The 13,004-nt window shown below is 36.9% G+C and overlaps 1 pseudogene; it reads right to left on the reverse strand.

Moving 5' to 3' along the window:
* Nucleotides 1-10,830: 10,830 nt before the first annotated feature.
* LOC131071647 (probable xyloglucan endotransglucosylase/hydrolase protein 32) lies at nt 10,831-12,182 on the reverse strand (annotated as a pseudogene).
* Nucleotides 12,183-13,004: the final 822 nt, after the last annotated feature.

Here is a 13,004-nt window from a genome sequence, read left to right on the forward strand (position 1 = left end):
GTAGAATTTGAAACAGCAAGGCCTCTTCACTCTGAAGTTGTGAGAATGGGTCATTTTGAATCATCATTAATTGAGCCAAAGACATGGCTTCTTCAATTTCCTCCCCCATATCTGGCCAAATAGGTTGGGACAAATCTGGCTAAGGTCTAGCAGGCGGATACAGAGCCAATTTCTTTGTGGACTGCCCATTAGAAATGGTCATATCTCTAGAACGGCATCCTATAAAAGCATCAGCAGTTGCTAACCATGGTCTACCAAGAATAACTGGATATCCTCCTAAAGTTGTCTTAACTGACAATATTGTGAAATCAACAGGATACTCCCAAGTTTCAAGAATGACAATTACATCTTCTACTATGCCATCAGGTTTAACTGTGGAGCTATCTGCAAGCTGCAGAACTGTGGGTGTAGACCTAATGTTTAAAATGTTCAGGGAGTCCATAGTATGCTTTGTCATGACATTAATGGCAGCACCTAAATCAATCAAAACATTTTTTACAACTTGGCCATTTACATTTATCTACACTACAAGACTTCCAGGGTCAATATATTTTGGAATAACTACATTTCCCAACATTATATTAGCCAATTTTCCTAATACATGAATTTTTTGAGGATCCTTTTTCTTTCATCCAGGCTTCTTCAAACAGGCTTCTTTAATAGCTTTTCCAAAAATAGGAATATCTTTAATAGCCTGAAATAAAGGAATTTGAATTTGCACATTCTTGAGCTGATCCAGAATGTCAAAAGTGGGTTCTTCCATGGGTTTATATGCAGTACTTTGCAACCTCTGAGGAAAAGGTGGTTTGTCTTGATTTTGCAGAATAGGCTCTTTAGGAATTGTATCAGTTATGGGCATGTGCTCAATAGGAACAATGGGTATAGTAGATTCTTCATGGGGAGAATCTGGTATTTCAGTTTTCAGAGGCGGTTTTGGAGCAGGTAAAGTAGTTCTAGACCTCAAATAGATGTCATTAACGTTTAAAGCATAAGCTTGATATTGGTTGGCTTCAACAAGATACGCAGATTGCTGCTGCTGCTGTTGCTTATTATTGGGATTGGGCAACGGCTGGGCAAGCATAGGCGTTTGTTTTGGAGGTCCAAGATTTGTAGCAGTTACTGCAGGAGGCGGCATAAGGGCCTGTGGTTGTGGCTGTGGAAGCTGCAGGAATCCAGAGGACTGGTTTTGCCATTGCTGAGGGCCTCGCCATTGGGAATTTTGTTGCCAATTTCGTGAAGGTGGGGTCCATTGCCCTTGTGGCTGCTACCATCCTCCTTGAGGGGATTGCCATTGCTGGTTCTGATAATTAGGCCAATTTGGTTGAGGTGGATTCCAGGGTGGTGGTGGTCCATATGCATGTTGCCATTGGTTATTATAGCCAGAATAAGAATTACCAAAAGTTAAAGGGTCTTGAGGCATACCTTGTCTTTGGGCCCATGGTCTCCTTTGTGCAACAAAGAACACTTGATCATCATCTTCTTCTACTGGCTTGAAGTCAATAAGTAGTTGTTTGGCTTCCAAATTAGCCACCATCTTGCATCTGCAGTCATGCTTCTTTTGTCTGCAGTGTGGAGAGAACTCGGCCAAAACTGCTTTAGCCTCCTCATGTTTCTTCTAAGCTTGCATAGTGTCCAATTGTGTAGCCATATCATTAATGATGTCCTGCTTGAAGTCAGATAGCAAATTTGTTATCTCCATTCGGGAAACTCCACCAGAAGAAGACTTCCCTATTGTAGCATGATGACCTCGACCTTTCTTAACTATTGCTCGAGAGTAGTTAAGACATATTTTCTTTATATCATCCCAAGGCAGCTGGGTTATATCACCTCCTCCTATCAGGTCCAGGGCATCTATACAGGCATCACTGATACCCCTTAGAAACAGTAGTTTCTGAGAGTCCTCGTTGAGGGTATGGTTTGAGTTCCTCTTTAGTGAAAACAAGAATCTGAAAATATAATCTTCCAGACTTTCATCGTCCTTCTACTGAATTCAGAATATGTCATCACTTTAGTTTATGAGCGTATGTGTTATAGTCATAACTGCGATAGAGGACATCAAATTCAAACAGAAAGGTTTCTGGGTCCTCTGTGACCAGGCCATAAAACTTTGGAAGCAAAGAAGAGGGAATATTTTTAAGATTGTCAGTATCTCCCTGAGGAACAATAGGAAACTCAAATGCAGGAGGTGGATTATTTGCCATGTTTGGTTGCTGGAATAACAGAGCGAATGGATTTTCCTCAAGTTCGTTGTCAGCTGGGTCAAATGGTAGTTCAATAAACAGATTTTTAGGGAGGAACCTTCCTAGGGCGTCTCTTCTTCTTCTATGCATGAAATATGATGAATAGTGGCTTGATGGATTTAGAAAATTTTACCAACAAGCTAAACTAATGCTAAAAATGACTTCTGATAAACTCCTAGCTAGACGCCATCCCCGGCAGCAGCGCCAAAAAATGGTCGCACCCACAAAAGAATATGAAAATCATAGTAAAACCTTTCCTGGGAATTGGGCATTCCATCAGGTGACCAATATCTCTCTCTGTAGATGTTCATTTACTTGTCAAACCAGGGGACGTATACTTTAAATGGTGTAGCAAAATATATGCACTAAGAACTCATTTTGGTCAAATCTTAGCAGAAATACATACTGAAAAGAAATTCTACCTACGCTACAGGAAGGTAATGCAAAGCTCTTTAACTCAACTATGATTTGATTAAAACAGAAATCATTGTAACTACAACGAAAAGACAAAATATGAACTGGCCTTATGCTGCAGGAACAGGCACAGTGATGGATTCCTTGTGCTGCAGGAGCAATTTAAAGCTGAGTTTCTATAAAAACTTTAAAGATGAAAGCAAACTGAAGCTTTAATAACAAAGAACAACTAACTAACTACCTACAGATACCTACTAAGTGGGCCCCCTTAGCAAGCATCTCCTGATTACGTAGATGCTAAACTCAGAACTTCATTGAACTTTATTCATAAAAACAGAATGATATACATTGTTTTGTTGATGTGGAAACTAACAACAAACTCTGTCTCTGGTTAAACAGATTCTGTCTTTCATTATCATATTGATTCTTACATGATAACTACTATTCTGATTCTATCTTACTCTATCTATATCTCCCTCCCTTCTCTCTCGCGCAGGAGGAGAGCTTTATTTCAAAACAGGAGAGCAACTAACTAACTAACTTCATCAAAGAAAGACGTGGGAGTAAAATATATCCCTGAGTCAAGGAACAAACTTCATAAATGAATTTATGCGTTCAACCCGATCCAGAGAGAATCTAGCACTCCACTCTTTCCCAATTAACTGCCATTAAAATTCTTTCCCATTGTTTCGGTCACAGAGTCTTCGCCGGAGCTCCCTCGAAGTCGTGTAGGAAATGGACTTTATTGCAAGGCCGAGATCGGCTGCGCTTGACTCGATCGTTCCTCAACAACCTGCGAAACAAAAGGTAACAGGCAACAGAAAAAGGCGTATGGCACATACACGATATCTATTCATTAATCACACATTTAAATTCACTTCATCATTCAAAAACTGTATACGATATATCAGTCAGTTTAAGGAGTCAACGGGGCAATAAATGCAATCAAGTCAACACAAAGAGCTACAGGAATATAAAAGTATCTTGCTACAGGATATCCCAAAAAGGTTTCAACAAAGTCTGAATATTCATGAAATAACAAAAGCAAAGGCATTTAAAAGTTCATCATAACATCCAAATTATGAGCATATTTTAAGCTCATCACCCCCATCAAGAGAGTGTCATCAACAAATTGTTGGTGAGAGAAAGTGGCGGCCTGAGAGGAGGGCCGAAAGCCCGTAATATTTCCATTTCTGATCTCCCTTTGAATAATTCTACTGAGAGCTTCACTCATCAGAATGAAAAGGAAAGGAGATATAGGATCCCCTTGTCCTATGCCCCTAGACCCAGAGAAAAAACCGGAGGTAGATTCATTAATCAACATAGAGATTTTGGGGTGTAAACACATTTCTCAATGATCTGGATGAAGTTATCTTTGAATCTAAAGGCCCTGGGGATTCTGAGGAGGAAACACCAATTAACTCTATCAAAAGCTTTCAGCAGGTCAAGTTTCAAGAGAAAACTCGACTTGTTATTAATTGAAAGGGAGTGGATGTTCTCATGAACCATAATAGCAGAATCCAGGATTTGCCTCCTAGGCACAAACCCATTTTGATGTTTAGAGATTAAAGAGGGGATGAAAATCTTAAGCCTATACACAAGAATCTTGGTGAAGATTTTATAAATAGAGTTGCAAAGGCTAATAGGTCTAAAATCCTAAAAAGCGCAAGTGTCAGATTTCGTAGGGATGAGGACTAGGAAGGTGTTGTTCAGTTCCTTAAGGACAGAGCAGGATCCAAAAAATTCTTGAGCAATAGTGACCACATCAGAGCAGATAATCTACCAAAATTTTTGAAAGGCAAAAAGAGGGAAACCATCAGGTTCGGGGACCTTGTTACCTTGAAAAGAGAAAACAACATTGCGAACTTCCTCAAGGGTGGGGATTCTGGTAAGCTCCAAGTTCATGTCCCTAGAGAGGATGGAGGGAATTTCCTGCAAGATTTCAATCTGAGCTGAAGAATCAAGAGGGTCATCCACAAAAAGGAGCTTGGAGAAAAAATTGATGGCTTTCTGACAAATCTCATCATGCTTATCAACCCATCTCTGCCCAATTTGAATTTTGTTTATTCTGTTAGTAGCCCTATGATTAAGAGTCGTTATATGGAATAACTTAGTGTTTTGGTCACTTCTTTTCAGTCATAAGGCTCTAGATCTCTGCTTCCAAAATTATTCTTCTTTGGAGATAATATCATGTAATTTGGTCAAAATATCAATTTCTTTATTCGAGACATCTATATCAAACCCGTAAGCTTGGATATTCTTTTGAACCTCCGCAAGATCTAGTTTGAGATTCTCTTTAGCTTTGAAGATGTTGCCAAAAGTGGATTTATTCCAGCGTTGAATATTAGACTTAACATTGGAGAGATTCTTGGCTATACGAAACATAGCCGTTCTCTGGATATCAATATTCTAGCACTCTAAAATTTTATCCTCTATTTTCGAGGCCATCAACCACATTTTCTCAAATCTGAAGGGGTACGCCTTTCTGCCAGACAATAAAGAGATCGAGAGGTAGATGGGGAAATGATCTGATCCAACACGGGCTAAGGCATTGAGTCTGCAGGAAGCCATCCAGAGCCAATCCGAAGAGATAAGACCCCTATCAAGCTTGACCTAAATAAGATCCTCCCCACTACGTCTATTGGACCAGGTGAATTTGGCCCCAATAAGATCAAGTTCTAAAAGGCTCAAAGAGTTGATCATGTCAGCCAAGTCTTGTCTACTATCAATAGAAATAGATAAACCACCAGATTTCTCTAGATTAGAAAGAGGGGTATTGAAATCACCCAAAAGGATCAATTTCTCATTAGGGAAGAGAGATCTGGCAAGGCAAATGGAAGATCATTGAGATTTCCTATAGTTGATCTCCCATTAGTAGCATATATGTTGGAAATGATCTAGGAGGATCCATCTTTAAGATTAAAGAATCTAGTAGTAATGTGATTGGGAGAAGAGAGAACCACCTTACCACATAGCAGTCTCAGATTCCAAAGGGTGGCAATACCTCCTGAAGCACCATCAGCATCCACACAGTGAACACCACAATCTCCAAAAATCACCAATTTGAGTTTTTCCGCTTTACTACCAGGCATTTTCATTTCTTGGACAAGACAAATAGCAGGCTTGTGATCTCCGAAAAAATTAGACAGAAGGTCATTCTTATGGGGGTGGTTTAATTCCCTTATATTCCATGAGATGACCTTCATTTTGCATGAGGGGGGGATCCCATCCCCATATCTAATAATGTTCTTTGAGCTTCGTCTACAATGGCAACCCAGCTCTGTCTATCTCTGCTAACTGCATTAGAAGGTCTCCCCACCCCCCTTGTATCTGACCCACAGTCCATTCTTTGTTTGTTTTTGGTTAAGACCTCCCCAAGAGTCAGGGTAATTTGGCCAATATGAGAGTTCCTTCTTTTGTTTTTGGGCTTGACCTCAATAAAAGGAGTGGGGTCTTCAGGAGGATGATCCTGCAAGGGGTAGGTCTGGGGATTCAACTCAAAAGAGTTATCCATATCAATAATCAACTAAATGGGAATATCCGAGGCAGATCCAGTAGAGGTTGGGGAAACCTCGTCCATGCGGGGGGCATTCACAGCAGAGGGTTCCCCAACAATCTCCACAGGGTCCAAGCTACTTGGGTCAACATTAGCTAGAATGATTGGCTCAAGTCTATAACCAACTAGATTAGAGCCCAAAACAATCGAGGAAGGCTCTGCGGCTAGGGCATCCTTCTTTTCTAAGAGTGGCTCATTCCTTTTTCTCCATTCCTTCTTTGGCTTAGACAGGCACTGCCTGGCACAGTGACCAACTTTTTTGTAGTGGAAACATCCAAAGGGGATGGATTTATACTCTACTTTCTGCACCCATCTACTGATCTTGGAGAAAATATCTACCTCAAAAGGTAGGTTTGAGGACTGTTTGACATTAACACATAGTCTGGCATAGACCAGCCGTCTTTTTGTTGCAGTCATTGGGTCGACTGAGATTAGCTCCCCAAAGCAGGCAACAATACCTGCAAAAATTTCTTCTCCCCATAATTCCATGGGTAAACCAGGCAGTCTAAACTAGATAGGGGCTTCATTACATCCCAATCTTTGGGATTAAAACCCGGTTCCCATTTTTTAAGGGCCAACGAAGCTTTTCCTACCATCCAAGGACCTCCCCCCAGAACAGATCAAAAATATTCCTCACAAGAGAATGAAAAGGAGAAGAAGCCAGTAGCCATAGCCACAACATCAGTTTAACCTTTACCTTTCCATTTCCTCGCCACCCAAGATCAAACAATCTCAATATTTAGGCGTGGGCCGATAAATTTTCCAACCAAGACCAAATGCATATGAGCCATATTCTGATCTACAATATTGTCTAGAATGGAGATGGAGCAAGCGCCAGAGTCCTGGTCCACCTTATGCGATACCGGTGAAATGGACTTGCCTTTAATATTTGTTGAAAAAAAAGAGGCCCATTTCTTGTTGCATTCCACAAAGGGAGTCTTATTATTGGGGCCCTCAACCTCACCAGTTTTGTCAGAGGTGACAGAAAAACCTTTGGTAGTATTGGTACCACCATCCCAAGTATCATTTGAGGCCCCATCCAAAGGATTAGGGGGGGTTCTCCTGGGCTCCCAGATCCAGCGGAAAGTAAATTCAAACCTAAACCAATTCCCATGCCTACTCTAGCTCTAACTCCTGCTCCTGCTCCTACTTCTTCTCCTGACATGTTGAGAAAGAACTTTTGATAATAAATAGGTTCGTTGTTGATTTGGAGGAGTATTTGAAATAAGAGAACATCAATAAATTCTATAATCTGAACACATTTTTATCTATTTTTCTATTTTCTACGGAATTGTAAGAGTATGTACATACTTGAAAATAATTAGATATTTAAGAGGAATGAGTCTATTTTTTGACAAAGTTGGTTTCATCTTATTTCATTGAGTAGATCAAAAGTTATTGCATTTTCTTGACAAGCAACTTGAAACCCTAGTTAGGTTAATAGTGAATAAACAAATCAATTTTACAAGGTTTCTGTACAAAGTAACCTACCTTGGTTGTAATATATGTTGTATAAGGTCCAAATAGGTATCCAAAAATGGTCTTATATCTTCTATGTTAATTCTACAACAAAATTTATGGCCAAAAAAGGTTGATTCGCTGCACTTTTTTAGGCTTAATAGAAGAGAGAACAATCAAATTTTGACCCTTTCCATAAAAAGAAAACCTACACGATTTTGAATTATCTTCTGTAAGAGCCAAATGGGTATCTAAAACTATTTTTACATTTTATATCATGCCTACATTGGAAGTTATAGTGGTAAAACCCTATTTGAAGGTCTACTAGGAAAGAAACCTAATGGTGAAGAAACTAACATTGATTTATGCTCAAGATCAATTGCGAGTGTTGGATTATGTGAGGAATAATATTATAATCCATCCTCTATATCACATATGTGGTATCATTATCTTTCATATCATGGTGTCATAAGTTATATGTTTGCATTTCATCGTTATCTCACTTGCTTGGCACATCATAACCCTAATTACTTATACCTTGGTGCATCATCTCAAGTACTATATCAAATTGAAAGGTTTATTAAACCACAAAAACATGTATGGACTATCATCCATCTTTCCTCTCTATCCATCTTTCCTTCATCCTTATTTTCTTCCATCCATTTTTCGTCTATCCTTTTAACCTTAATCATCCAATCCTCTCATCATTTCAAGAGTAAAATTGTGTTCTTCAAACCCACATATCTTCTCGAGGGGTCCTACCAAATTTCCTCCTTATCATCCCTCCTTGTCAATTCAATGATTAGTCTATACTACATTTTATTCTCCTTTTATACAATTCCACTTCTTACATTAATGGTCATATCAAAGAGAGAAAAATTAGACACCTAAATATATCCATACCTAACCACATTTTCCTTTACCTTTCTTGGCTATTAATTAAGTAAATAATCATTTATTATTTCAATATCTATCAACTTAAATAAAATAAATTTACATTTATTTAACTAATATTAATCTTATATGTTAAATCCTCCTACTAAATCAATTTTTAATATCTACTTAATTAACTGATTTAGGCTTATTAATCTTCATTAATATTTTCTCCAAAATTTAGCTCTACAATATCCTCCATTCCACCATCATCTAGCATTTGTTTGAATTTATCTTAGTGCTCACACATGTGATGATTATTAGTTACCTACTCCCCACTCACACATGTGTGGAAACCCTACCTATTATACGTATCATAGTGCTCACACATGAGTGAACAAACCTACTCTTACACCTTATGAGGCACTTTTCACATGAATGCAACTTCAATACATGTCTCTATCCCCCTTAAATATTATCCTTTAATCAACATTGCATCTTTTCTTTATATCTTATAATTGAATTCTATCTATTTGATCATTCAATCCTACAATCATGTTGCTAGTTTACCAAGCAATCGCGTTTCACCATGAGTCCATTATAAAGAGCACATGAAGTAAAGTTCTCTCCATTTATATTAAATCAAAGGAGAAACTAAAATAGGATGAAAGATTCCATTATTCATTCTAGAACCTTTGTTTTGCATCCCTACTTTTTCCCTTATCATCAATGACTATTGTGAGGTTAACACATTCTAAGTAGGGGTATATTTTTTACTCCGATATGTTGATTTGACCAAACACCCGTAAGTATCTAGCATAGGAAGTATAGTACTTTTAAAAACTACCCTTTTTATATACACAAAGGAAAAATAAAAATAAGCACTTAAAGTACTAAGTTAAAGGCCATAGAACTAGATTAAATTATATCAATTTCTAGAACAAGTTTACACACATGATTCTTAACTTGATAGAGTGCAAGACATTTCCTAGACTATTGGAGCTCCACTAACTCAAATCTAATAATAGAGATTTGATTTGTATCACTAAATACAAACTATAGAAAAATACTCATTGTTATATATAGAGCTAGAACATCTACTCTATTTGTCAATTGTAATGTCTATTTCAATATAGTTCAATATTTATTTCTAAGTTTAATTATTATAGGTAAATTATTTGAGTGTGATTACCTTCTTACATTGATTAATCTAAATAACCTTAAAGGTTTTTCTCTTGAATATTCTTATTTTGTTCCCTTAAGTTTTTCAAATCATGATCTTGTTTCTTAGAGAAATTATATCTTTTTACTAAACTTGTCTCATGTCTTCATAATGAGACTCACTTATGTTATACTAGCTCACATGTACGTCATTTTTATATAGAAACTATGCTTGCTTGCTAAAAATAAATTCCTTTCAACAAGAGAATTTTTATGTTGAAGACTTAGACATCAAAAATAAGTTTTTCTTTAAGCTTATATTCCACAAGTATATGATACAAAAGCCCAAGTCAAAATGCATACTAGATAAAATTTAAACATATATAGTTTATGTTTTAAAATTTTAAAAACATACTAGATGCATATTTAAACATAAATAATTTATATTTTACAATTTTAGAAATATATTGGTTTATAAAATTTAATTAATTCTTACATCAAGAGTCAACCTACAATAACAACGAAGGAGAAGCATCTAATGTTGTGATCATGAAATAAAAAAATTTACCACTTGCTTTTAGTTATACATTTAAAACCCAAGTACTGAACATATTAAGACATTTAATAATGAACATACTATTCTAGGTATTGATTTTTAGGGATTCAAACCATGTACATATTTGGAATGAGAGCATGAGAAAAGAGAAGTGAAAGTTTTAGCAGACCCAGGTGCCTAAGTATAGAATTTGATCCAAAATGTTGGACATAAAAAAATCTACAGAGTTTGAATCCAGAAAAATCATTAAATAGGACATTATGAACTGTGAAAATTTCATATTTCTAAAGAACATAATGTTATTAATATTATTGAAAACAAAATAGTTCTTATTAAAAAATATAAAAAAATAAAATTATTTAAACCCTTAAAGAATCAAATAAAACTTGTGATCAATTTTAAACTCAGTTTATGAGATAAATAGATGAGAAAAATAATAACCCAATAGTTTTTACATAACTTTATAATGTCTTTTACGTAACATTATTTAAGAGTTATTTACAGTCTAATACACATCCAATATGCTGGATAAACAGTGCCATTATTATGATTGGATATTCCTTTCTTTTATTTTAAAAGCCTCCTATTTTCTGTTGATTTTGTAGAATATTCAGTTCTTTTAATTGGCCTTCTTGTGCTGAGCATTCAGGCATGGTGCCCTTGGGATAATTCTTTCGAACATATTTCAGATCAACGATTTGCTTTTTGTTCAGATACGGGGAAACCAAACAGTTATCTATGAGCACTTTGGAACAGTAGTTATCCTTGTCATTGCATCCAATCGTTTGGAAGTTGGAGAAAGTGGAAAGGAAGGGCTCATAGCTATAATTGGCCTTGTATCTCCCTCCATCTGTGGCCCATGAAGACGCATCCCAAATTGTTGCATACACAGACATTGGCTTTGATGGGTATATCACTCCAAGGCTCTCTGTTTTAGGAAACCTCCTTATGGGGATACCATCCACCAAAAATCTGTAACCAGAACAACAATAAGTTACAAATTGCAGCATATTAGCTTGTGAATCTTTTGTCAGTTCTGATGTGAGATTATGAGGAAAGGAAAAAAAAAATTACAGGATTTGAGAAGGCGTCCAGAGAAAGCTGTAGCTGTGGAAATCCTGAGTTGAGTCGAACCATAGATGAAATGTTGTTCTCTGCCTATCAGATTTCCATCTCCCGTACCATTGCCTTAAACATTGGTCTGCAATTTGTATGGCTCTCCAGGTATTGTTCCCAAGAATTCCATGTCTATTTCATCGTGCCATCCTTGATAAACTTGGTTGTTCGACAGCTAATCATTGCAAATCACCCATTAAAAACATGTATCACATTCAATTGATGAAAAACAAGAATTGCATTATAACCCCTGATTTAGTAAATTTGGGTCAGCTGGTACCATAACCTGGGCCTGGGTTTTGAACAGACAACCTTCCACTGGCCAAGCCCTAATGGGTCCTAGAAACCTATCTCTTATGACCCTAAATAGTCCAGTTTAATCCTAATTGCATTCATGGGTTTTACAGTACATACATAGAATGAAGTGATGATCCATGCAGTATACCCCGCCTGGAGTTTAACAGCAGCATTGAAGAAGCCATACATGTATGCCTCTTTTGATTTGAACCCACTACCTGCAATCCTCATCATTCCATTCAATTCAATTTTAAATTTTAAATTAAAGCTGCTAACCCCCAAAAAGAGAAAAATGCATTAGTAATGCTGTCTTATCGGATGACCTATCTATTCTGATTGTAACAGAGTAACCATCTTCTGAAACATTTTGGTGTTGACCTCCCCAGAGATTGGCATACCCTTCAGAAAACTTGGAAACTTTTAAATAATTGAGCAGGGGCACTGTTGGCTCTTGAAGAGCATCTTCTATCTTACCAGTAGCAGCTAAAACTGGGGTATAATGATCTGCCATTTTTAGCAATAAAATTATCAGCAGATTCATGTTAAGCCAGACAAAGGCCGACGGTATACGGAATGCCATGCGGAAGCTCTACTGTAGTTTACAGTGTGCTTGGCTCGCTGATATGTTTGCAGATCCATTGGTGTTGTCTTTTTATACTCATAAGAAGATAATGGCGGGCAAGCTAATCAATCAGATTATTAAATAAAAGATTGGCATTAGTTTTGTGTCTAAGGCAAGCTAGTAAATGGAATGAAAATTGACTGCTGAATTGCAAACTATTTCTCCTTTTTCTGAGTTAAGATTTCTTTGGATTTCAAGGATAATCATTCAAAGTCAAGTGAGTATTACGGGAAGACCCATGTTTTTCTTCCTCTCAGTTGACACCCTTATCAATATCTTTAAACAGGAGAATACAACACGTACAAGCTTTTTATCTTAAACAAAATCCCAACCAAAAAAAACACATACAAGCTTTCAATTTAAACAAAATTAAAACCAAAAACAAACATTTTTGTGTGGTTTCTTTATTAACAATTCTGATACCGCACGTAATGCAGCTTATTTTACAAGTTAATTCATGATTCAAAGTTATCATGCGGTGCTTCTTTTAGAAGACATCTTCACACCAACGCTGACACGCCAACAACCCAATCCCTAATCAATCTAATTTAACAACATACAACCTTTGACTCATTTAATTTTACCATCTCTAATATCAGTTGATGAAGTCAAGGATAGGGAACCAACTCAGTGGTGGCGTTTCTTTTATACCAAGTTTTAATCATCTTGCAGTCTATGACCTTTTGTATGAAAAAGATCTGAGTCAATTAG

The sequence above is a fragment of the Cryptomeria japonica genome, chromosome 9 (assembly GCF_030272615.1).
Source record: "Cryptomeria japonica chromosome 9, Sugi_1.0, whole genome shotgun sequence".
In the NCBI taxonomy this organism is placed as follows: Eukaryota; Viridiplantae; Streptophyta; class Pinopsida; order Cupressales; family Cupressaceae; genus Cryptomeria; species Cryptomeria japonica.